The sequence below is a fragment of the Haemaphysalis longicornis genome, unplaced genomic scaffold (genome assembly GCF_048455015.1).
Source record: "Haemaphysalis longicornis isolate Haplotype H1 unplaced genomic scaffold, Haemaphysalis longicornis Haplotype H1 scaffold_10, whole genome shotgun sequence".
Taxonomy (NCBI): Eukaryota; Metazoa; Arthropoda; class Arachnida; order Ixodida; family Ixodidae; genus Haemaphysalis; species Haemaphysalis longicornis.
In genome coordinates this window covers 64,515,257-64,541,784 of record NW_027526204.1, presented here as the reverse complement: position 1 = coordinate 64,541,784, position 26,528 = coordinate 64,515,257, and the positions used below count along the sequence as shown (strand labels likewise).

At 43.5% G+C, this 26,528-nt stretch overlaps 1 long non-coding RNA gene across 1 annotated transcript; it reads right to left on the bottom strand.

The window, feature by feature from the left end:
• Positions 1–1,806: 1,806 nt before the first annotated feature.
• LOC144158651 (uncharacterized) lies at positions 1,807–26,528 on the bottom strand. The gene is made up of 3 exons (XR_013320157.1): positions 26,383–26,528; positions 9,764–9,910; positions 1,807–5,187 (listed from the first exon to the last, which is right to left on the bottom strand). It is a non-coding gene; the product is annotated as an uncharacterized LOC144158651 (long non-coding RNA).

Here is a 26,528-nt window from a genome sequence, read left to right as displayed (position 1 = left end):
CTAACTCTAAAATACTTTCAACAAGGCATTTTTCATTTTACAGTATGAAAAACTCAAACTAGGGCCATTGAACTACACTATAAAAGGCAATGATATGAAGACTTCTCATATCTAAATCCAGTGATGTTCCAAATATGAAGTGGGAGGTTAGGAGGTTCCCACAAATTGTACAGCTTATACTAAATACCACTTATGAAAACAGAACAGTACATCTTAATATTGCTTGCAGGTAAATTGAGCTAAGGGACGGTTCTTATACACATTACTTTTTTAGAATTATGCATCTGAATATTGATAATAAGGGGATTTTTGAAACATTTTTCATTGTGTAGAAAACAAGTGTTTGATACACAATTGCTTTAACATTCACTCTGGCTGTGAAGACAGGGGCACAGTGTAACTATTTCAAAAGGAAAACAGTTGAATGGAGTTGACATACAGTGTCGCAACTGTATTGTCAGGTCAAATATGCTGTTTACAATGCTTTCTAATTTTTAGAATAAAACTTCAAAATATACGTTTACGGCATTTTCAAATGTATTGCGTTGTACAACCAGTTGCTTTTCCATTTTTAACAAGACAAAAAAATGGTCGGTGCCGTTTTTACAAACAAAACATAGACTGGGGTGCTTGACTTTGTGCTGCTAATGTAAAAATTCAGCCTAGCAAAACATTATATAACATATAAATTTCCCTGGTAAAAAACTTGCACGCGAAAGCATTTCAGTAGATGCACGAGCTACGTTGGGTGCTGGGGTGATTGCTGCGATTACATTAAACGCTCGCACACGTACACCATGGCCACAAACCTGCCACATTAGTTTGCTTTATTTTAATCTACGAATTCTGTGATGTATGCAGGAACTACGAATTTGGTGATGTATGCAGGAAAACTGAGTGATTATTCAATTGTTATGCCTTGGCATAGTGATGACTGCTGTCCTCTAGGGCAAAAGAAGCATCCAAATGCACCTGCTTTTTCTTTGTGCTTTATTTCTTGAGCACTGACAGTTTACAAGTGGAAAGTGCACATGTGCACACAAGACCTTCGACTCCATATGCCTAAGAAGCATCTTAGCACTATCGAAACATTAGTTTGCCAGTGTAAACCTGAAAACATTCAGAACATATTCCTGGCACTTCACATTTGCACAAACTCAATTTATGCAAAACAAGAAACTTTTCTGACCACACTTAGTGCATGTGAAGGAATTTCAGACATTGGAAACAGTAAGAGGCAGTGAATTCTGAGAAAATGCTTTTCTCAAGCTAGTGTGGTGTTGGTTCCCTTTATTTCAGGTTGGCTCAGGCAACTGATCTATGCCACTATTTAACCATCACTCCCACCATGGCCAATTAATCATGACCCTGATTCGAAGCATGTTCATTTACTTTAGGAGAAAATTGTGCTGGAAGGTGGTGCCTTAAAATGTGGTTCTGCAGGTGAGGCTTCTGCTTAAAGCCTCTGGAGCAAAAATTACACTTAAATGGAGTTTCACCAGTATGAATCCGCATGTGCAATTTCAGGATGTGCTTTCGACTAAACGTGCACGAGCACACACTGCACTTGAACGGCTTTTCTCCCGTATGAATCCTAATGTGCATGGTCAGATTGCCGGCATAAGAACTTGTGTAGGGGCACAGGTGACACCGGTAAACTTCCCTCCTTTTGCTCTTTGATTGCGACGACCTGCACCCGCTGGGTAGCTCAGAAGTGGCTTTGCTCTCCCCGACATTAGTCTCCGAGCTCGAGTGACAAGGCTTCATGCGCCAGTGAGGGTCCCATCCTGTTGTTTCACCTGCAGTAAGCATCAGGAGTGTAGAAATGGATTGCAAATTTTGCAGAATGAGCTTGAATTCACTTTCCCCCTCAGAAGATACCCTCCAGGACTTTCCTCAGCTTTTACACATAAAGGTACCCTTTGTCTTTATACTGTGTTAATGCTGATGATGTGAGAAAGCATGCATGTATCAGCAAACTTTTTTCTTGGGAATTTTACTTCGAAGAACCTCTCACACAAAGAACCTTAGCAAAAGATAGTAGCATACCTGATGTTATATAAGATACCTACACACCAGTTACAGCCACCTACAAACTAATTCTGTGAAAGCCAGACTTAGCCCACTAGACACTAGAAGGGTGGCACACTGGAAGCCTTAAAAATGTACCAGGTAGCAGGCTGGTAGAGGAAGTAGAACAGCATTTCATAAAATTTTTGGAGAAATTTCTTGCAGCTTCACAGAACAGCAAGTTAAATTTTAGTTGAATAGAACAACAAGTTGAATAGTGCCTTTCCAGTGCAAGTCATTTCTACTGCAAACAGGTTTTTGGCAATTTTACCCATTGGAATAGATGTGCCGTGATAAAATGTCACAATATAAAATGTGCCCACACAAAATTTGAGGCGTTCTGTCAAATAGTAGACATGTACTAATTCCTATATATACAACAAACCTAATCTTGTCAAAACATCATTAACAATCAAGTAATACATCTTTCTTTCACAAACTTGCAGAGTATATATTTATACCATGCATTAAATGCTCAAGCGTGCATCTTTTGAGTCTAAACAAGCATGCTTTTACCCTTTTGCACTGTGCTTTGCACAGAATGACACTATTATCACGAAGAACACTAAATAGCATCCCAGTGGGTCTCACACCACCATGCTAGTCACTAATGAACTTCTAATTTAGGTGTGTAAAACCAAAATTTTATATTGCATTCTCATAAATAAGAATGACATCAGGAAGCTGCAGTTTTGCCTAAAACACAAATGCTGATCTGATACACCATCTGCAAAGAACACAGACTGCACAACAGAAACCTCATTGCACACTCCCATGGCACAAAAAACAGGAAACAAAGTATTTGGTAATCACCACATCTTGTTATACCACTGGTGACTGCAAAAAGCACCATCGGAGAGTAACGCTTAAGAAAATGTTTTCACTAGCACATTGGGCTCACTCTAAGAGGGAGATGGAACAACAGAAGACAAAAAACGCAATTCATCTTTATTACAAAAGTACTGCTGGTTGGCACTAAATAACCGACAAAAGTTATTTCACAGAACTTCCAGTGTACTAGTTGATGAGACTATTGTAATATTCACTCATCTTGCGCGAATTCAAAGTTCCAACAACCATTTGAAACCTCAAATAAGTCAACACCAACCTTGTAAACAAATCAGGCATGCAGAAAATAGGAGCATTTTCCCAGCAGCAAAAGTACAAGCACATTCCAGAACATTACGTGGAACCAGTCTGGCCAGTCTACATGGTCATATAGACTATACTGAAAAATATTATTTCCCAAAAACACCAATATAATTTTCCAGACAATCTCGCACACTTTAGCATAGAGAATATACACTCTTTTGAGCTACTTTTACTTGAAGGGCAGGCAGAACAGAGTGCCTTCTCCAACCACTTGTTAACAGCAAGATTCAGCCCCTTATTGCCATTCAACATATAAAATCAGTTATACTACTAAACCGTTCACTTGGGATTGAGAACCAAATGATATTACACTTTCTGCTGTTACCTCAAAGTAGCCCTAGACGTGCATGTGTCTCATGTGAAAATTTTTGAAAACAAAAACCCAACTCAAAAATTAATTACATACCAGTGATTTCTTGCAGGCTCAGGCCTGCAGGAAATAAATGCACCGAGAAGGCATTGGCCAGCTAAATGAACTCTTGATGCCACCAATGAGCATGTCTACATCGGAAGTAGAAGCAGTTCTGGATAACAGCATTTTTCAGTGCATAGTTAAGGCCTGCAGTTTAATAGTGCAATTGCAAAGTTCACCGTGATCAGCCCTGGTCTTTCAATCCAATGTTAACATGCTGAATAAAATGAGTGCAATGATCATATTGATGACAATTTTTCTATAGAGGCTCAATAGTGCATTTCCTGCCTTAATATGAACATTTACCCTTAAACTCAAGATACCTGTGTATCCCACCTATAACCAAGACAGCAGGAGCCACCAATTACTAAAACCAGTTTTTATTATGGTTGTATGGTAAAAAATTGAAAAAATAAGTAGAGCCATAATGACATTTTATTTACACCTAATGAAAGTGCGGTTGAGGGTCCCCTCCACGTTTTGCAAATCCACATTTCACAACAACCGTAAGCACACATGAAGTCGGAAGTAATTGGAATACGGTCGCATAAGTTTACAGACATTTCTTCTCCTGGAAACTCCCTGGCTGCATTAGCGTATGTTCAAATGAGTCCTCCCCAATAGACAAAGCTTCCCGTACACTGCTAATGGCTGTCTTAAAGCCAGTAAGACAAATATTTTGCGATATTCACAAATCCTCGTTCCAGTTACTTATGACGGCACCTGTACATATGCACCACGTTGACATCTGCTCCAGAGGTTGCTGCCTTGAGTGTGCTAACAATGCCATCTTCAGAGCTCAAGGTGCTGTCATTGAGGACCATTTCCTTTTCAAAGCACTAATGCCACAACAGCTGCTCAGTAGGAACAACAGTCATCCAAGATGAGGCAGTCCATTTAGTACAGGCCACGCAACACAAAATGTGCACTGCCAACAGACTTCCAGAGCCCACTGAAGCTCATGACTGCTGCAGCACCACGTTCTGCAGCACTTACTCTATCAACTGCCACTGTTTTGTCTTCAGCAGTGCTAATGCATCACTAGAAGCCTGTCCCTGGAACAAGTCGACTTAGTCTCTAATTTGACATCTCTCCAGGCTTCCCTTCCAACAAAAATATATTTCACCAGCAAGTGCATTCAAACATTCATGAGCACAGAAAAGGAGCTCAACATTACTTATGAGCCTATTGATGCAGTGTTTGGCATCAATAAGCAGAAACTTCGCAGAAACTACGAAGTTTCTGAAAAAGCTGTACAGCTTCCCTTTGCAGCCATATGGCTGAAATTGAGGTGAATGTCAAATTTTTCTTCTCAGAATAGCTGGCAACTTTACTAGGTAGAATTCAAATTTTTCCAACTTTGGGCTACACCTGGGTTAAGAAGTGCACCACAGTGGAAGGTTTACGAATTAAATTATATCACGTGGGGATCTTTACCAGGCACCGAAGTCTCAACACAATTTTTTCGTTTTTCACCTCCACCCGAAAAACGGCTGCATGGCTAGGATGGACTGCATCCTTGGACTCGCCGGCAGGGGTTAGCCATTGAGGCACTGCGGTGGACCAATACCGTGGAGAAAAAGCAACACAGCAACTGTTAGGATCACCTTGAAGAGATGCCGAAAAAACTGGAGTCTCGAACATGCCAAGACATGCCGGCAGTGTGGTCCACCGCGGAAGAGAAGCACACTCACTGGTGGTATGAATGCAACTGGCAGCTCGCCAAAAATCGGCGAGGCATATATTGCTGCCAAAAGCTTGCCCTCTTCCTTGTTCGTTGGGGCTCGAAAAACTGATGCAACAGGCAGGTGCAGATGGCTACTCACTTCGTAGCTGCTTGTTCCGTACGAATGTAACACTCATCCCCCTTTGATAAGTTCAGCGTGTGTGCAGTGTGTGTCTTCACTGTTCACAATAGCTAATGGCTTTTCGTGGTAGGCCTGATGTTGACGATGGCAGTCTGACCTTCCTTGCACTGAAGGTTTCCTGAATGGCCTAGCTACTTGTGTAGCGAGTCATGACTACAAGCGATGGCAATAAATCTGCCGTTGGGCTGGTTCCAGCAGCAATGCACCCACATGCTTTGCTGTTTTCCGTGATTCAGCACAACAAGCAGAGGCAAGCTGGGTCAGACCATGTGTGGGGCAAACGACAACTGGAGGTTTTTTTTTCTACAATGCAATGAAAAACTAGACGGGAAAGGGTTTGTCCAAAAAATTACCACCTGTAAGTTTATGTAACGAGGGCACTGCAGCTGTTTGGCCTGAATACAAAAAAAACGAGATTTTTATATATTCATGACAAATAAAAGCCTTGGCTCACATTAGGGCAAAGTTAATAAAACCGGCAAAAGAAAGTAGAATGGGGCTAGTTGCTGGTTCTTCATGTTCAATTGCGCTAAGTATACAGACGAACGGACACTAACGGACAGGGATGAGGCGCTTTTGGTTAACTTACAGCTTGTCCTCACTCCCTGTCGGGTATTGTGTTTTTTCGGTGTAAGTTTTGTGCTAGTACCACACTACAATCTCTGCAGGACATGTAAACACTATATTTGGAGTTATCTCATCCAATAAAAGCAGTTGTATAATGGAATACAAATGAATTACCATTTGGTTACAAAAATAATTACCTGCCGATAGGTTGAGGTGTTTCGAAATCATTTTAGTATATCCTTCAAAACAACGCACTACACCAAGTCGCATCTGGTAGCTACATGCAGATTACGAGACTCCTTTCGCTGCTTCGGTTACACCTTAAATGCCACAGCGATCCACAAAGTGATGTGGATGAAGAAACTTGGTTCTATCTGTTGTCTAAAATGTACCCAACACAATCTATGCATTTATGTAACTTCATTAGCAGTGCAACATGTCCACAGTTATTTTTTACGAGTTTCTCTGAAGTGTCAGGACGTTAGGTGAAGAGGCAACACAAGTATACTTGGACGTGGTAGGAGGTGGGCATCATGGTTGTCTGAGTTATATCAGGAGTGGCAGTGAAAGGGTTAAAAAAGAAGTGCAGAGTAAGCAACATCAGAATACTGGTTCAGAAAAAACGCAATATGGGTGAAAGGGCCATAAAATGCCGAGTAAATGTCGTAAAAGGGCCATAAATAAGAAATAAAAGTTGCGCTCTGCCCCCCTTAGGCATTACATTTCTTTTTAAAAATTTTATCACCAAAGGGCCGATCTGTTCATTACTATTCGAGTCTTTTTGTGCTAAAATGAACTAAATGTAATAATCAATGTTAGAAAAAAATAGCGCCATTCGCACAGTTTGCACTAGTGGTGCAAGGTTGGAGAATCAACACTCCTGGCGGCCCCTTTACCTTCGGAGACCCGGCTGTTGCTTCTTACTCGCATTTCCGAAGTAGCCGCTAAAAGTTCCCCGTGACTGGCAGACCGAGATCACTTTGTAGGTTTTTACATCTCTCCCAAAGTGGACCGTGTTAGCACGCACTAGAGCTGACGGCAACCGGCCTCGCAAGGTTCTTCCCACTTCAGGCGCAAATGCACGTGAACTGGCGAGAAGAAGAGCATGCGAGAGATCAGGCCACGAATGCTGAGCAGAGTGTTCTCAGAGCTCGAGCGGTGCCAAAGCGCTTGATGACTTCATAGCTAGGCAAGGTTTGGCTCCATCGATAAAGGTCATGCTAGGCACCTTGCACCGGTGTTTTTAGATGCAAAGCACCTCTTAGTCGAGGCTCCGTCGTCCGGGGTCCGGCGTCCACACCTCTCCTCCTCTCCACAACAGCTGGGATAATGCCGCTCTCTCTCCCCTCCTCTTCTCCACACCACCTGTGCGATAGCACACGTGCAGCCCCTCCCCTCCCCCTCTCCACACCACCTGTGCGTGCTGCTCATCTCCCTCCTCCTCTCCACTTCAGATAACCAGGTCCGCGCCGCTGCTCCCTTCAGTTGCTGCTTTCTGTCGAGACAACGCTGTGCCGTCCGATGAGCTGATAATGGACACTGGCGTTCGGCAACGTGACAACGCTTCGAAACGCCAGCGTCGAACAGCGGATTCTTCGCTTCGAGAACGAGAAGCCGCAAAACGTTCCCCACTACTCGATAAATAAAGAAGACATTTAATACGCTACTACACGTCTTTACTCTAACAACCAATTAACATGCTACTACTCCACGGCTTTGCATTCCCTCAGGGTTCCAACGTGGGAAGATGACGTAAATTTTTCCCGGTATTTTTTTGCGAATGCCAATGGACCAAGCTTAAGCTTAAACAACTCTTTTAAAACATTCACACAACATAGCAAGCCAAATAAACAACACTGTACAGCCTATTTATGAACATTGCATAGGAAACCAGCTGCCTAGAGCTAATAAAATTAAGCCACAAACGAACAGTTGCAAATGCCTCATCAGTCTTCACTTGAGCAGGGTAATCAAACAGGCTACTTGACTCGAGAAGCATCCGGACGTGTTCAGAATTTCAATACAAAGACTGACTCATTGGCAGATGACTACCCATAATGTTCGCTTCAGAGATGTCCTCATCATCAACACAACTACACAAACAGCATCATCGTCTTCTTTGCTTCCAAACAAAAGATAAACATAATAAAATGAATAATCTTCACTGGAACAAGATGACGAAGATGAAAAGCTTTTTTATAGGGAGTTGATGGGCCAGCTATGCATGCGTTCCACCACCAGATGTCATGTTCTCATTTAAAAATTGCACTCCTGCTGCAGGGGACGCTCTTCCGTCTGATGGCCAACACAACACAAGCCAAAGACAGGCGCTTGCCATCCAGTTACCACGGCGTCCTGACCACGCAACGCCTACACTACATCAGCGCCGGCGACAGGGGTAGGCCCATCCACTAGGGTCCGTAGCTATAGGGCAGTAGTTAGAGGACCACACCTGATGACTACGGCTACCATGGCGTTGTGGCCAAGCAACATCCATGTCACGTCATCGCCGGTGACCCAGGTAGGCCAGTCCAATAAGGACACATAGTTGAACATAATTAGTTTCCTCGAGACTGAAGTATTTCTTTGATGCTTTTAGAAGGGTTTACTGTTGCTTGGTGATTGTTGGTGCTCAAGAATAAATGTATTTGGTTCAACCTACCAGTGACTCTCCCTGGTCCATCTCTCTGAGCAAGCCAAGTCACCCACGTGACAGATAGCATGGTGCTCAAAGTTTTAAAAGCTAGCAAGCTTGTTTGAATGATGCAAGTTAGTTCTGCAATGAAAGCACGGGGCTTGTGATTGTAAAATCTCATACAAATTTAGCCAGATCTTTTATTATTGACATGTTGATAAGTTTAACGTGCCGACGCAACGCAGACGCTGAGGCATGCCGTAGTGGAGGGCTCAGGATCAATTTCGACCACCTGGGGATCTTTAACATGCGTCAAAATCTCGAACGCACAGGCGCTTTTGCTTTTCGCCTCCATCAGAAAAGCAGCCACTGAAGCCCGGAATTGCACTCGCATCCTTGTGCTCAGCAGCACAAAGTGATGTGTTGTAGGTATCAAACACAAACTGTAGTTCTGTAGTTGCATAGTTCCAATCTATGCTTGACACGATTTATTCCAACTTGAAAGCATTCAGTGATGATAATACTCGGGGACTTCCATCACGTAGCCATAGCTCCCCTTAACAAAACTGATATCAATGAAATATTTTAAAAATGTCAAAGAGCAGTGACTATGACCCTGCACTGCTGAAATTGAGTAGACACAGTCAATTTATTTTGAGAAGCTGCTGTTTCAATGCAGATTTTAAACCTTAAGTACCTCAAACTCCTTATGTATGCGCCTTCCTCCTTGTTCAAATCCAGTTTTACAATTGGTACGCTATCTAGTTCCAGTGACTTCACGCAATAGAAAAGTCTGCACGCTTGCTTGAGCTGTTCCACTTTACATGTGCTGAGTTTCGATGTGCCTCTTGAGGTCATGCTTCCGCCGAAAGGAGCTCGGGCAGGATTGGCACGAGAACGGTCTCTCCCCAGTGTGAGTCCACATGTGAATTTTCAAATCGTGTCGCTGGTTGCACGCATAAGAGCACACGTCACACTTGAACGGCTTTTGCCCCGTGTGAATTCTAATGTGCTTTTTCAAATTTCCAGTGAGGGAAGTTGTATAAGGACAGAACTGACATTGCTGAAGACGTTTGCTCTTGTTCACACGTCGCCGCCCCCTCCTGGTTTGACCATGGAAAGATGCGGTGCCTTCAACATTCATCTGCGAACTCGTGAAACAAGGCACCATGTCCTTGGGATGATGGCCCCATCCTAGTGTCGTATCTGCAGGAAGCATCAGACAAAAATGTACACTGCACATGAAAGTGACCATGCTGTAAGATTAGCTTATAGCATTAGCTATAAGCAGTAAGATTAGCTTATAGCTTCGGTTTAATTGGTGCCCAAGGATAGCTGAAGCATACATGCATAGTTATTCGTAGTTGTGAAACAGCAGTTAACTTTGCAATTTTTCTGAACTTACAGTTCATCCTAAACAGCCTTAATGTCATTGCATGAAAAAAATGCTCCTATTTTACTTGAAACACAACTACTTTGCTTTTGCGGTTAAGCGTTATGACAAACTATGCATGTGCAAACGCATTACCATGGGCACAAAACTGAGGGTCAGGTGATACACCAAAAGCTTATGATCAATAAAACACCCCAGGAAAGACTTCTTGAGTACCTAACACGGCTTGGTTTATTTGCTGTGCCCCAAACTTCGTGAAAATAAGCTTTTGTATTTATCAACCAATGACAATTATGAGTTGAACCACACACCTGCATTGACAAGCAAAAAGCCCTGAAGCATGAGCTTCCGCAAAGGCTATTTTCTGGAATAAATAAACTCGATTAAACCTGCAACCATTTGCTGGTTTGTTAGAGTATTTGATCATATATTAAGTTGCTGTTCACTACAGTAAAAATCCATTCCACAGATTGAATGGGAACTGAACGTTTTCATTTCCTTGACACCTAGTTTTTCCGCATTGCATTTTAAAATTACAATTTTGCTTGAGTACTGGGGACATTTTTGCTAAGCTTAGTGTTTACGCTGCAGTAAACATTAGTCTAGGCAATTTAAAACAGCCCTAACGGTAGGAGAATTGACAATGCACAATGCTATGTGTAACTTTTTGTCCCATCAATGAGATTCCTTAAAATGTAAATATGAACTAGTCTAGTTAACATATATGAGAATTTTAAAGAACAGTATTGATGAGACAAGAGTACATATTTTTGAGAATAATAAACACTGCGGCTAGAACAATAGGTTACCCGCAGATGGGATAAAAAGTTGCACAACACTGAGTGCAACTTCTAGTGCAATTAACATTCTCTAGAATATTCGTAAATATAAAATAGTCCGAATCAAGCTAAGTTTTTTAATATTATTACCCGTGACCAAATGTTTACAACTTTGTTTATTCTTTTCTTCGCCCACTTTAATAAAAGAAATCTCGTAACTTACTGGACGTTCAGAATACTCAGAAAATCTATAATTGAGTGAATTTATACCACCAACAATAGTCCACTTCTAGATTTACGTAATATATGCCCAACTGTCTCTGCTCATAAGTGAGTTGACTATTGCTTAGTGTTTCTATACTACGCATCAAAAACACTGGCACAACAAACCCAATATTTAGCTATTGATTTTACTTGTTATTCTGTCTTACATGTAGCAATGCAAAATGGGCCATCTGCCTCGTTGCACTGAAAGGTTCTAAATAATTATGAACTACCTCAGAGCATCAACTAATGGCAAGCATAACGTAAAAAAGCATTCTTTGTTCTCACTGTTGCCCCTCAGAATTGAATTGTCCACAATATGCTCAGCCCTACAGCTCCTCAGACAGTGACCAAGCCAACAACACATGCCTGCAGTCATAAGGCGCAACACAAGCCTGACTCAGATAGTAATATTAACTTTTCTGCACCAAGTTTTTGGTTTCCACCATGACATAGCACAATAAGACTCAATATTTCCAGCATTCTGCTTATTCAGAAATTCAGAGTAGTAATGCAATACACCTAGAGAATAAAACCATACATGGCTTCCACATTGCTGTTTGAAACATCGACGCTACACTATTCACAACATTCAAGCAAAATGACTTAACACAAATAAGGGAAGCACAAAGCACAATAGACACATGGAAGAACCACATACTGAAGGACATTAGTCTCACACAATTACCAGGGACCAACCAGCACCACCTCAAACATGCTTTTATTCAAGTTGGAACTCCCACACCCACAAAAATATTCTAATTAATGCTTCTAAACTAATTACCAGGGGCAGGTGTTGGCAGAAATATTGACACGTGATTTACCCGTGCCAACCACAGAAAATCGTGTGAAAGCAGTACACATTCTTGTTTATAAAGCATTGTTAAATACACTGCAGTGGGCATGTATTAAAAAGGCTTACTAACCCTGTGGTTTTGTAACCATTTTGTAAGCTTCGGAGTGCATGCACAGGATTCAGGATATAGCCCAAATATCTTGTGGTTGGCTCAGCACTTGTGTTTAAAGTAAATGATTGGTTGATAGCTAGGTACATGCCCCCGCAAAGTTTATCAAGCGCTGGTCAATTCAATACTGCATGTGCTATTCGGTGGGTACGTATTAATTTACACAACAGCAACTATCAGGTATGTACTAGCTAGGCCTAATTTCTCACTTTCTTGAAGTCTTACTATGTGAATTGGTACACAGAGCCTTACATACAGCACAAACTGGTTCCAGTGGTACCAATTACAGAGGTTTAGACCTCAAAGCACAATATACGGCGTAGCATCTAATGTGCAGGCTTAATGTCGTTAACTTCAAGTCCAACCCTTGGGCATGTCAAGCAGCATCATACTCATTTTAGGTTGAGCTTAAGTTACAAAGAATTACACATTTTCTGCAACATGCAAGGTACAATGGCCTCTTGCAGCCAAGGAAGCTATCAATGGCAAATCATTTTCAGCAAGGACAAAGCCCCAGAGGTCATACCCAAAGAAACGAAGCCCACGTAAGGAGATGGGTGCTGAATGAAGAGGAGGAATTGAGGAATTATATTTTCTGGCAGAGAAGAAATATGCAGCCAGAGAGCCCTGAATGTGTAGCATGGTACACTAAAGAAGGAACAGAAGCACCATGCTACACTAAAGAAGCAGCAGGGAATCAGGCAACGACCCCACGGATGATGCAAAGGAGGAACCAGTGAGGAAACACAATGACAGAAAGATGTTAGCAAGCAGCCATAGTGCGTTCGGAAAAGAGCTAAAAAGGCATCGGTGGAAACGGGAGGCAAGCAATCAACAAGAGGTCGCAGAGGTGCGAGCTGGTGGTGATGCAGCAAGGGCACCGACTTTGCCGCCCTCACATCAGCTTGTGCCCTCCGGATTTGTTCTGCCCACTTGTGCATTCGTGGCGCCAGTGTGAGCCACCTATCATGGCACTTTTTTGTATTTCTTTCAAGAGGCACAGAAAAATAAACTCACAAGACAAAGGCAAGTTAAATGCGCAGGGCCACAAAGACAAGATACAACTTCGTTCAATTTGAAAGAACTAGTCTTTAGCAACTCACTCAGCTTCATTCCAGCTACAAAGAACTTTTAAACTGAAAAACTGGCACAGCTTACGCTAGTGGTGCAAAGCTGAGAAACAGCAGAGCTGGCGGCCTCTCTCCCTTCGTCCTTTGTGCAAGCCTGAATGTTGTCGTTCTACATGGACCTTTATGCCATGTTGCGCAGTGACATCACAGTTTGCCGGGTGCTGGTGAGGCTTGGAGGAGCCATGCCTATGCTAGCGAAGTGAGCGTTAAGCTAAGCACTACGCCAGGGGTTGCCACGCAATGAAAGGCGATGTCATTGCTCCACGAGGTTCTTCTGGTGCAACAGATAAATAACGGTCGCTTCAACCAGCTCTGATGTTAGAAATGCTTGCAATATGTGGAACCTTTAAGTTTCACACTACAGTGAGAGGAATGATGTGGTAATGGCCAGCACTAAAAAGATGGTCATCAGTGGGATAACTGTGCATCAGCATTACACCGATGTGATCAAATGGTACTAGAGGCCCCACAACAATTGCCCAGTCGTGTTTCTGACGGTGGCTAAGCTGACGTCAAAGAAATCACCGGCAAGTGTATGGGGAGTCCCCACTGCATCATACATTTTATTCAATACTATACTGATTATGTGTTTAATGTTTGCAACAAAATTTATATAACTGTTATCAGGACAAAGCAGGCTTTTTATGAACCAAACTTGTATTTTGTCTTCATGGCCCATTTGAAGCCAAAATTTTCGGGAAATGAAAACTAGCAACAAAACAACACGAAATCAAAGAAACAACCTCCTGACAAAGAAAGGCTACTAATTCTCATGCAAACAAAACCAAACTGCTACAATCTCTACAGACTCATCCAACCGCATCCCTACCCAATGGGCCCATTGCATCACTGGTGCTGGCATGGTTTTGTGGCTTCAGCGTAGCCACATCGCACCATGATGGTGCCAATGAGGTTATGTCTAGAAGCAGCGGAGCCAACACCTTGGTAGCGTTGTACCAAAAAGAGGCTACTTTTGGGGCAGCTAGTTTTGTAGGCGCTTCAAAGATTCAGGAACTCTGCTGTCGTGCCATCAAAATGCTTATTGAAAGGACCACGCTATGCTGCAAAGCCTCCTTAAATGTGCTAGCTTTGGAGGCAAACGCACAAGCAAAACATCAGTGTTACATCGGTCTCCTCGCACGAGGTTGGGTAGTGAAATTGCTGTTTTTGTTGCATCATTTCTGGCTCATTTTCTTGGAACCTTTCACTGACTGTATTAGCACATTTTCTTAATGCTTCCTTTTTTCTCCCTTCATCGGGTCATTGCCCAATTCGCTGCTGTTTTAAATCCATGCTACACTTGTGGGGTCCCCACAATTGGTCTGCTTCATTTTCTTTGCAAACAAACTGATATCCACGATTTTTACTCTTTTGTCTCTTCCTATAGCCCATTTTTTCGTGTACGTTTCTCTTTTGGTAATGACTGGGGGATTGCGCCTGGCTCATTACAACCAATAACTTTCCAAAGACATCGATGCACATAATGGATGTGCTTTCTCAGGCAGCAGTAATCTAGTCACCAAAACAATTTAATTTCTCCACACAGAATAAAAACGTGATGAAAATGGAAAGTGTTAGGGCATGGCAGGACACTTTGCTCAAGATCAGCCTTGAAGTGTGTACAGTACTCTGAAAACAAAAACAGTGGGGAATAAGTTTGGGAAAGCACATTTCATAAATGTAAGCACATACACAAAAACAAGACATTCGTAAGGTGGCTACAAAAGAAAATTCCTGGAACATAAAATAGACTTTAGAATATCACGAGCAAAACACCTTGCCTTAAAAATTACTTACATAGAACAGCACATAAAAGTACTAGCATAGTTTCACACAAGTTTACAGTATGGTGCACTGCTCTCACTGCCATTTACAGAAGCTGAATAAACGTACTTGTTCAAAACCCACTACTTGCTTTCTATCCAAAGTTTTGTACATTTTAAAGTGGTGCTGCATTTACAAGCATCGTGCAGGTATCTTTTGAAACATTAAAAAATTATTACATGGAATACAAGAATGTCAATTTGCTTGTTCAATCAAAAATTTCATAGACAAAGGAATATCTGGGAGTGATAAATACCAACAATACTCAGGATTGCGTTTACTGATTTCTGGGTGAACAATTCCTATTATCAACACAATTTCTCAAAACCCCAAAACAAAGGTTGTAAGTCCTTAACTTGCTGGGGATGACTGTCAAGATGGCAGAAGTGAAGCCAAATCTCACAGCGAAAGAATGGGGGATAGCTATACATGGAGATTACTTATAAGGACATTTGGCTTTGCGCAAAAGGTACGAAATAGTTTCAAATCCACCATTCTTGCACTTGGCTTTGGTGGTGTAAAAACAGCAAAGAACAGCCAACCCCACATGCTATGCACCTGCACGCACTTTAGACTTAATCGCAGTGGCTTTGCTTTTGACCCTTCACAATTTGATTTCGCATGAGAAAAGCTTCATGCTCAACCATCGTCATCGTAAAATGGTGGGTGCACGATTTTTTTACATGAATCACATAAACCTGCCGCTCTACAGTCCCTCCAAAAACAGCTGTAAAGAAACAAATTAAACCATCCACCAGATTTAGGAAAAATCCCCAAGATGGAGTAAGTTTCAGCCGTATGGCTGCATTTAGGTGGATGTCAAACTTTTCTTCGCAAATTAAACCATGTTTTGTTTTTCAAGTAGAATATCAAATTATAACCAGAATACTTCATTACTTTATGGTCACAATTCTTCCCTGTAACTCCATGGGCGCATATGCTGCCTTTGGCAGCCACGTGGTGGCACCAACATCTGTTTGAGGGCTCTTTGGCGGCACAGGGCTGGCCAAAGCTACGGGGAATGCTGCCAGTTAGGAGTGCAGGGTGCGGCAAAGACATGTAACTAGCTTCTCATGCTATTCATTACTTTGCGACTTAATTAGCACATGCAAAGAAAGATGCCAAACATGCATCTTGGGATGTTGTTCGAGGTGCAAGTGCACAACAGAGAAATTTCCCTGTTCTGCTTACCCAGCAACAAAGAACAGTGGTAGAAATGAAGCAGGCCATTCCGTGGTTAGAAATGGCAACTTCAGCTTCGACTCCAAGCATCGGCTTGTGTGCAAACGACATTTTAATGCCGCTGAAATCATCCGTGCCCATAAATTCATTGTCAAAGGCGATGCGGTGTCACTGCACCATGACAACCGAATTCTGAAGCTTAACATCAACCTAAAGAAGTTTAACAACTTGCCATGTTCTATAAACACATCGATGCCGCAATCACAGACTGATGAGACCAGCACTGAAACGACACCATAGAGCTTGCTCGAAATTTTTTAAGAGCTTGTTACACAATTCCTGGTGTTTAAACAGGTCTTGTCAAATAGGTTCTGTTAATCATACAGTTTCAGCTGCTGTCAGCTGCCTCACCCACTTTGTAGGTATTACAGCCAAAAAATAATTTTTTTTCGGTTTCACGAGTGAAAGAAATAAGCAATTATGTGTGACAAAGACCAACATACGCAGCAGGGGGAGGAGAAAATCAAGCTGACAGAGTAGTGATCAAACAAAATGTTCCTTTATGAGCCTCCTGGACCTATCAATGTATAAGCTTGCCGAACTTGAAGCCTAATTTTGTCTGATCAGCAACTCAGTTGCTGCGCTTTAACACCTGCTTGCAAATTCGTACCAGCTTGTGCACAGATTGACACATAAAAAAATGTTTGTAATGTTTGCTTGCGTTTACGTGCCATATTGTTCCTACCATGTGCTGTACAATGCAGCGCAAGAAATAAATTTTTTGTGTGCTCCCATGTGCGTTTGCTGCCTTTTGAAGGGATTTTTTTTTAAAACCTATAACAAAATTTACTTTGTTCTGCTTTGCTCTTTCGTATTTGGAAGGATTGAAAACCATTGCATTGGGAAGACAAAGAGCGTGTCATGTGTTCTTTTGTTTTTTTTAATTTCTTGCTTTTCTGCAGCGCTTTTAAATCCTTGTAATATACCGAGTCATTACAACATTATTAAAACAACATTATTGGTGTTTCACTCTGAGTAGCTTTCTTTTCCTCACGCATTCTTCGCAATGTAGCACAATCAAGATTCATTAATTGTGTACTCTGAAAGACTCATACTTCCTTCCATATATAGTCTTTTTATTCCATTATTGAAAAGTTTGTAGTAGCCCCTAACTGTGGAGCTCCCGTCTGTATAATGATCTTGACTTCTACAGAAAAAATCAAATTTAGAAAATCAGTAAACATGGCGGTGCGCTAAATCCTGACGAAACAGTGCAGTTATTAGCCGTGGCAGGAGTAAGTCAGGAGCCATCTGGAAAAAAAAAGAATAACCACCCATGAAAGGCAGGCGGTGTACGTTTATGAAGCTTGGAGGATTCATCTCTGACTATTGATCTAAAAATTGCACTTAATAGCAAGATGACCAAATGCAGCAAGCATTCACATGCTGCGACTGAGCAAAAATCGGAGTGGCTTGCAGGCGCAGGGTAGCTGGATGCCCTGTCAGCAGCGGTAGTGCCTGAAGCAGTGCACACCGTCCCTATAGGAAATGGGCACCTAAATTCCACGACACATAAAAGATTTGAATGACTCCACTACAACCAAATAACAGTTCTGAGGAACTAATTACCTTAAAACATTACTAAATGACAATTTCAAATCCATTGCTGGTTGTGAAACGTTGATCAGCTTTTTAAAGCTATCCTACATGTTCTCCGGTAGCATTTTAGTCATATTCAGCATGTTTGAATATATCTGGAAGTCTTATAAGGCATGTGGAGCATACTGCAGCATTTTCGAGCTGGAAAAAAGCTGTTTCAGTAATTACTTTCCGGGATGAATTCACGAGTAGGTTCATGGGGAGGTTCTGGATTTTCATAGCAAAGCACTTCCACACACAAGTATACTGGTTATAAAAAGTCAGCAAGAATCAAATTACTACCCTATAACAACTACTTCACTATATCTGAACTAAAAAATTAGTGCCCTAGTGCCCTTCCACTCTGTGAAGAAGAATGACCTGCGAAGCTGGGTGCGGTCCGAGGGCAGCATAAAACAAAACACGTTTGTTTGTAATTGCTGATTTAGCATACTTCCTAGCAAATTAGCTGAATTCTCGAGACTTGGAGGGACTCCAGCTTTAGTCTGACAGAAAAACATGGAGCTGCCTGTTTCACTCCAGCGTCGTAGGCATCTCACTCTTTGTGTAACACAACCCAACCCACTCAATCACTCAGGACACCGCACAGCCGGTATTGGGCTTTCTGACGTCCGTGTTTAAATCTCCCACCAGCACAACAAACTGTTCATCGCCGTCAAGTGGATATGTACGCGTTCTTATTAGTGAAATAAACCATCAAAAATGTCGCTCTGAAAGCCGTTTAGGCTGAACAAGTAATATTTGCGGACTTCAGCGCTCCAAGCGGGCAAGTTGCCGCCCTTCCAAGAGGGATTCCCAGCTACTCAAAGAGCTGGAACTTCAGCAGGCAACGGGGGTGGCAGTGGCTTTGTTATTTTCGCGCCTATTCGCGCTTTTGATCAAGCCGACGCTTCTTCAATTTCCGTTCTTTCTCCAAGCGAATGACATGCGTCTATCCGATAGCGAGTTAAATCTGAAGGGCCTCGAGCTTTATTCTAGTGGACAAATGTGACTGTCCTTTTTCCTCCACCCGTCGTGGGCATCTTACTAGCAGTGTAACACACCAAACCATACCCATACTGCTCCTTTACGGAGGACAGCTGACAGGTGGAAGGAAGGGGGCAATGATGCATAGGTGTGCTTTGTGTCACTAAGCACAGCTGTGCATCATTGCCCCCTTCCTCCCACCTCCAACCCGTGCACACATAATCCGGCAACTGGCGATACACCAGCGAAAATGTTGCTCGGAAAGCCTTTCAAGCATATGATGACAGGCTCACGCTGCCATTCCAACCAGGCAAGCGGATCTTCAACCGTGAGGTATTCGCACATACTATGCGAGGTGGAATTTTAGGCTGCAATGGCAGCGGCGGTAGCTTTCGGTTATTTTTACGCCCATTCGCACTTCTGTGTATTCTACACAATCACCTCATAACGGCACTACCATCACTGTCAGCTGATAGCGCAACTTGTGAGAAGGGCATGGGTGTTGCGAGGGGAATAACAGTTGTGATAAGAAGGTCAGCAGTGGCAAGAATATGCACCGGGGCGGCGCCAAGTAAAGCGGCTTCCCCGGAATGAAAATGGGGGTTAGACATACACTGCTTCACAGTAAAACATTTAGGCACAGAGTACCTGGAGCAAAAACTTTTACATACACCTTCTCAAAAAACTGGTGTACAGTCCCATCCACATGTTCCGTGAGCGCGCATTTCAGAACACCGGCCTCAATACTGTCAAAACACGAGTCGAAACTTCGTTCGGAACTGTCTCGACAGTTCCATCCATACATGTTCTATCAACAGTGTTACCCCTATCCATACCTCGGCAAAGTTGGCGCGGCTCACTCAAACTCACTCACAATTTTTTTTTTCGAATCACCACTCACTCAAACTCAGACTCAATGCTGAGCAGCACATCTGCGCTCACTCAAACTCACATTGAGCACAAAACTCAGAACTCACTCGGACTCAAAACTCAAAATTTACTCAGAACTCAAAATGTAATCAAAACTCAAAATGTAATCAAAACTCAAAATGTACTCAAACTCAAAATGTACTCAAACTCAAAATGGACTCATAACTCAAAATGTACTCAAAACTCAAAATGAACTCAAAACTAAAAATGAACTCAGAACTCAAAATGAATTCAGAACTCAAATGGCCTCACAGAGATTGAGACAGTGAGAGAGTGGGTGAGAGTGTGAGTGTGAGAGTGAGTGAGTGAGAGTGTGAGTGAAAGTGAGAGTATGGGTGAGTGAAAGTGTGAGAGAGAGAGAGAGAGAGTGTGAGTGGGAGTGAGAGTGTGAGTGAGAGTGAGTGACAGAGTGTGAGTGAGTGTGAGTGTGACAGAGTGTGTGAGTGAGAGTGTGAGGGGAGTGAGAGTGTGAGTGAGTGTGTGAGAGTGAGTGTGAGAGTGTGAGTGAGAGTGTTAGTGTGAGTGTAATGAGAGTGAGTGAGAGTGAGTGTGAGTGAGAGAGTGAGTGTGAGTGAGTGAGTGAGCGTGTGAGTGTACCTTTTGCTATATACCTTTTGATATATCCTCATATTATAACCAGAAAGAATTTTTATATTTGTCCCCCCTCGACGAGACCTTTAATTTGATACCCCACACACCCTAGCAGGGTCATATGGAATTCATACCAGTCAAACTAACCATGACTCATGACTGTAACCAGGACGCATTATTTAGTGTCCGACGTGATTCCCCTAACTGGAACCTTTAATTTGATGCCCCACATGCTTCAGCGGCCTTACCTTGAATTTAACCCAATCTATGACTCATAATGACTATCTCATGATTCGAACTACGAAGACTTTTTTTATTTGTATTATGTGATTCTCCTCGTCAAGACCGTAAATTTGATACCCTACACGCCCTAGCGGGGTCACTTCGAATTTTACCCCAATATAAGACTCGCCATGGCAATCTCATGGTTATAACCAGGAAGCATTTTTGCATTTCTCCCACGTTATTCCGCTTATCAAGACCATTAATTTCATACCCATCACATCCTAGCGGAATCAATTTGAATGTTAAACCAATCAATGACTAACCATGGCTATCTCATGATATAGCCCTACCACATTTTTGTCCCACGTGATTTCCCTTATCGGAACCTTCACTTTGATGCCCCGGACACGCAGTGGCAACATTGAGAATTTTAACCTAATTTATGACCCATTTTGGCTATGTCATGATAATAATCAGGAAGCACGTGATTACCCTCATCGAGACCTTTATTTGATACGCCACACGCCCTAGCATCATTAACTTGAATTTTAACCAAATCTATGACTTATCATGACTACGTCATGATATATCCATAACTCATTTTCGTCCCGAATGATTCCCCACATCGAGACCTTGAATTTGATTCCCCACATGCCCTCTTTGCGTCATTTTGAATTTTAACCCAATCTATGACTCATTATGACTGCCTGATGACTACAATCAGGAAGCATTTTTTTTATTTACCCCGCGTGATTCCGTTAATGCAGACCTTTCATTTGATACCTTACATGCCTTAGCGTCATCAGTTTCACTTTTCACCCAATCTAATGTGGTCATTATTCTGTCTTAACTTAAGGGGCGCTGCCCAGTCAATTCAGCTAATTCATTTGAAACAGCAGAAGGGACAGCCCCCGCCCCCATTTCCCCCCGGCTCTCACCTCTTCCTTTGTGACCCTTAGTATATCAAGCCGTTAACAGTAGCAGGCGAACAACCAGCACGCCAGCGCCGCCGTGTGCTTTCCTACCACCCTTTCCCACGCTCTTAGTGGATCCGTCAAGAGGAAAAGTTAAGACTACCCTTTTTTATGACCTCACCAGTCAATTATCACTCACGCGCCCAGCCGCAAAAATTAGGTATACAGCAAGTGCTTATGGCCATGAAAATTCAACAAGAAACTAAAAAAAATCAGACACCCCCTAACCTCCCAACCGATCATGCAGATCGTGATTGGTGCCGTACCCGCCGGTAACCTGAACTCCGAGCCCAAAGTGACGCATGAAACTTGACAGCCAACCATAGCTGCCTGCTAGGCTACTCATATGTACTCAAACTCAAAATGAACTCAAAACTCATATGTACTCAGAACTCAAAATGTACTCAAAACTGAATATGTACTCAAACTCAAAACGTACTCAAACTCAAAATGTACTCAGAACTCAAAATGGACTCAAACTCAAAATGTACTCAGAACTCAAAATGGACTCAAACTCAAATTGTACTCAGAACTCAAATTGTACTCAGAACTCAAAATGGACTCAGAACTCAAAATGTACTCAGAACTCAAAACGGACTCAAACTCAAAAGGTACTCAGAACTCAAAATGGACTCAAACTCAAAATGGACTCAGAATTCACTAGGTCTCAAGCGTACTCAAACTCAATCGGACTCAAACTCAGTCGGGATCACTCGGCTCAAACTCACTATGCCACACTAGCCTCGCGCTCACTGAAACTCAAACTCACGCGTGAGTTTGAGTCCAAATGAGTCTGAGTGAGTGGACTCATAAGTGAGTTCGCCGACCTCTGCCCCTATCATGACAGTGATTTCATTGTTTTGTTTAATATTAATCTGTACTTCAAATCCTTCCGTGCAAAAACACCAACACAATGTGGCTAAAAAAATTTGCTGACCTATATGTTGGGGCACGAACTTCGTGGGCTGGCATTGTCAAAGAAAAAACAAAAATTTGGAGGACGTTTAAGCTTCGCCTTTAAGTGTGAAATGCAACAGCATTATGAGACCCCAGTCACGTTACTTGAAAACTTTCAGAGCCCCAAAGACTTCCACCCCTGCTCGCATGCCGTCTGTTGGGGCAGCACCTTCCAGTGTGGGAGGGTCGAATTCACAACCTCGGCGGGAGGAACTGCGCTACAGGAAGAAACGGAACGTCCACGTATTCACTTTCTCTAAACCACGAGCTCACCGCTGAAATCGTCTGCCATAAGAACCATGACATAGACCTATCTATGTTATTGAAAGGTGAAAAGAATCGAGGAAAAATTCCTCAGGCCCTTCGGTCGACTTACGTGGTTTGAAGGTGAAAGCTTAGCGATTAGCAGACCTTCTTACCACTACGTCATCTTTGCATCTGTCTCTGTTTTCGTTTCTTCGTCTTTTGGAGCGACTAACTTCGAGAGGCAAACTGGCTGCCCTCCACGCAATGGCTCCCCCGCAACCAGAGTTCTTTGTGACTGGCATGCACCTATTCTATTAATCGCGTGAAACCTCATTCACCTGTCACACAACACACACCAGGCTAACTATTGCTCCCATCTGGAAGAATGCCAGGTTAGTGCGGCAGTAACGCACTCCGCTCCTGCTCTGGAGGCACACCTTCAAATTTCACATTGCTCTGGCCAAAGGACGAAGCAACCGGCCAGCCAGAACATCACATGCGCTTCATGGCTGTTTACACGATCCGCCGGCAGGTGCAGCTGTTTTATATGGGTTTGACTAGAGACCCTAGATCAAGTGTCAAATTATCGGCCCCCTTTTCTCTCTTGTTGTCTGCCGCCGACAGGGGCCACTGGTCAAACCACATCCCGTGACATTTGTTTACCCCGGAAGACCCATGGGTGCTGACATTTTGGTGACTCTGTGTTGCCGCGCCCACGCTCTTCGATAAGTCGTGATTTCCGGAGCGCAGTGCGGCTGTATTACACGTTGAGAGTGAATTTTTAAGCCCCCAGACAGAGTAGCGATGCCGTGCTGCTCTGTACTGGGCTGTTTCAACCGGTGGGAAGGTGGAAAACGCCTGCATCGCTTCCCACTGGGAAAGAATGACAGTGACGTAGCGTAACTTATAGCCACTTAAAACACGTAGCTTAATTAGGGGCTCCGGCGTAACTGACCCCATCGCACTGGCACGCCGTCTCTAAATATTCGACAAGTAAACACAGCTGTCATGGTTGCCAACTGGTGTCCAGACCAATTCTACCCATCAATGTCAGCTGCAATAGGGCACCACCTAAAGCTCGCCAACTTGGCGTCGGGCACCAAAATGGCTGCCGCGGTGCACCAGTGTTGTTACTCTTGAGCATAGCTTATTTAGTGGCTCTAGCTCTGACTTATTCACAAGGTATTTCACTGTCTACCACTCATGCCCCAGCTCATTTGGTGGTGCATACTGCACCTTCAAAATACATTTGGCCGAAGAAAAACTTTAGTTGGCTTAAAGGAGTACTGACACGAAATTTCAAAGCTGGGATAACTATGTAAAACGCTTCCTTTTTATCAGGAGATATCTCCGAGCAAGTTTCAACAGCAACCGTTCAGCGAAACATTTAAAATCCATTTTAATCTTCGCCCGCACGAGAAAGGCCAGAGCGGGTCGACGTGACATCATCTGCTACATGCCTTAAACTGTCGACGTCGGGGCTCCCGTGACGAAGCTGACGCGCTGGCTGTGGTTGGCGCGCGCTGCTCGGGCGTGTGTACACGTCATGGTTTCGGGACTGACGTCATGCTGCCCGGGCCTGTGGGGACGGCGAAGACCTCGGCCGGTCTGGGCGCGCGCGTGCGCTCGCTCGCGCGCGCTTCCAGCGAGGCAGCGATCCGGCAAGAATGGTGACGCCATGTGATACATGCTGTCGTGGCGGCCGCTCGGCGTTTTTTTGTCGAAACCGAAACTGGCCCGAATAAACGACGCCGTAAATGAATGTTTACGCTGCGCTCGACCGTCTAATCTGTCATTCTATGATTAGTGGGCTGGTAGGCACGCATAGCAGCGAAAAAAACGTAACAAAAATTTCGTGTCAGTACTCCTATAGCCCGCCAAAATCGCAACACACGGGTGTTTTCGTTTTTCACTTGAATCAGTACGAGGACTACCACGCCAGAATCAAACCCACATCCTTGTGCTCAGCAGTCTAACGCCTTAACCACTGAGTCACCATGCATCGCCAAGGGAACACGGTGCCGCATATTGCACAATCCCACTCGAAATAAAATGTTCAAACTTTTATAAACCCACCCTCATGACCCTACTGCTGCAAAAATACGGGAGATGCTTAGAACTTCCTACGAACGTGAAAACAAAAACAGGAATTGTTTGAACTTTCGTTGATCTGGTGTCAAACTTATGTGTTGGTCTCGCCAAGCCGCCGTAGCAGCTTCCTCTGAAGGGGTTACGACGAGCGGCATTTTGAGCTGTTCTGGTCTTTTGCTCTGCGGCATATTTTCTTGGTTTTCCCGCTCGCGACTACAGCCTCGTGCGTCGTCACCCACAGTGCTGTGAAATAAAAGTCTGAGCCCAGGCATCCGTGCCGATCCACGGTCCATCACTCTTTCTCAAAACCCTCCTTTGACGCTGGCATTTTCCTTTCCCAGTGAGTTCCTGCTCTTATTCAGGGGAGTACACGTTGGTTTGTGTACCATTCTTTTTAGTGGGGTGCTGGCCGAAAGCACGCAAGCTCATACAATTCTATGAGTGATTTATTTCCCTTGGTTTGGTTTAGTACTGAAAACTTGTTCAAGATAGTTGCATGCGCCCACCTCGTCCTTCAAGCACTTACGTACCAAAGCTGGGGGTAATATCGAGGCATTAGACGCCTCCTATAAGATGAAACTATTTTGGCCAGCCAGCATGACTGTTTAACATAACTTTCAGCATCTTCATATCTGCCTTGAATCCCATGACTGAGCTTAAAGATTACAGTTCCTCAGAGAGAGAGTAAACATATTGTTTTCTAGAAAATAATCTTTAGGGTATCCTCCTGATTCCACGAGTCCACTGGCACGGGCCGCGTCTTCTGCCCTCTTCACCAACTTGCGCTGGACGTCGAGGGTAGAGCTGGCCAAGGCGCTCTCCCAAAGCTGCTCGTAAGTGTGGAAGGGATTGGGCTGGTCAAGTGGGCTTTGTGTACAGCCGCCGACCATATGAAAAGGTGTCCCGGGTTCCCGGCAAAAGGAGCATTTACCGACGCAGGTCTTCTCGGGACACTCTGAACAATTCAGCGAGAAATGCTAAAGTTCTCCAAATATTCTCAATTCAGTCGCATTTCTCAATAAACTGCGGGTCCCGAACCAAACAGACAACAAAAAATCCCGAGCCATCTCCAATAACGTGAAACCTGGGGTGGGGCGAAGCATGCAGTGCGTACGCGTTCTTTTTGCCCATGGAGGCGAAATCGGTGGGGCAGAGATATACATACAGCTTTGATGTAAAAGTCTCGTGCCGTTGAAACACGAAGCGTTTTAGCGCGAGACGTCGGTAAACGAGTGTCCCGGTGTTTTAGTACCGTGAATACATGATACTACGGCAAGAGACGACGACGGCATGAGATGCCGACAGCCCGGGCCCCGAAGGGGGCTCCGCCCGCAAAAAGGTCTGGCGAGACTGGTCGAGTTCCTGGGTTAGGGGGCTGCGATATCAGCGAAAACATAGACGTTCTCAGTTAGTATTAGATTGAAGGCAAGAAAGCAGCGGTTTGGAGTTATTTTGACAACTTTGGAGGCAAGATGCAGCGCACAAACAACGCCAACACTTACCTGAAGCAGGGACATCGAATGCACGTCCTAAGCACCTCATCAAACTTGGTACACAGCGCATTCACTGCACAGAACGCGAAAATGAACCACAGAAGAGTCTTCTAACCGTGCACCAAACGTAGCCATGATGGCTTGGCTATTTTCTG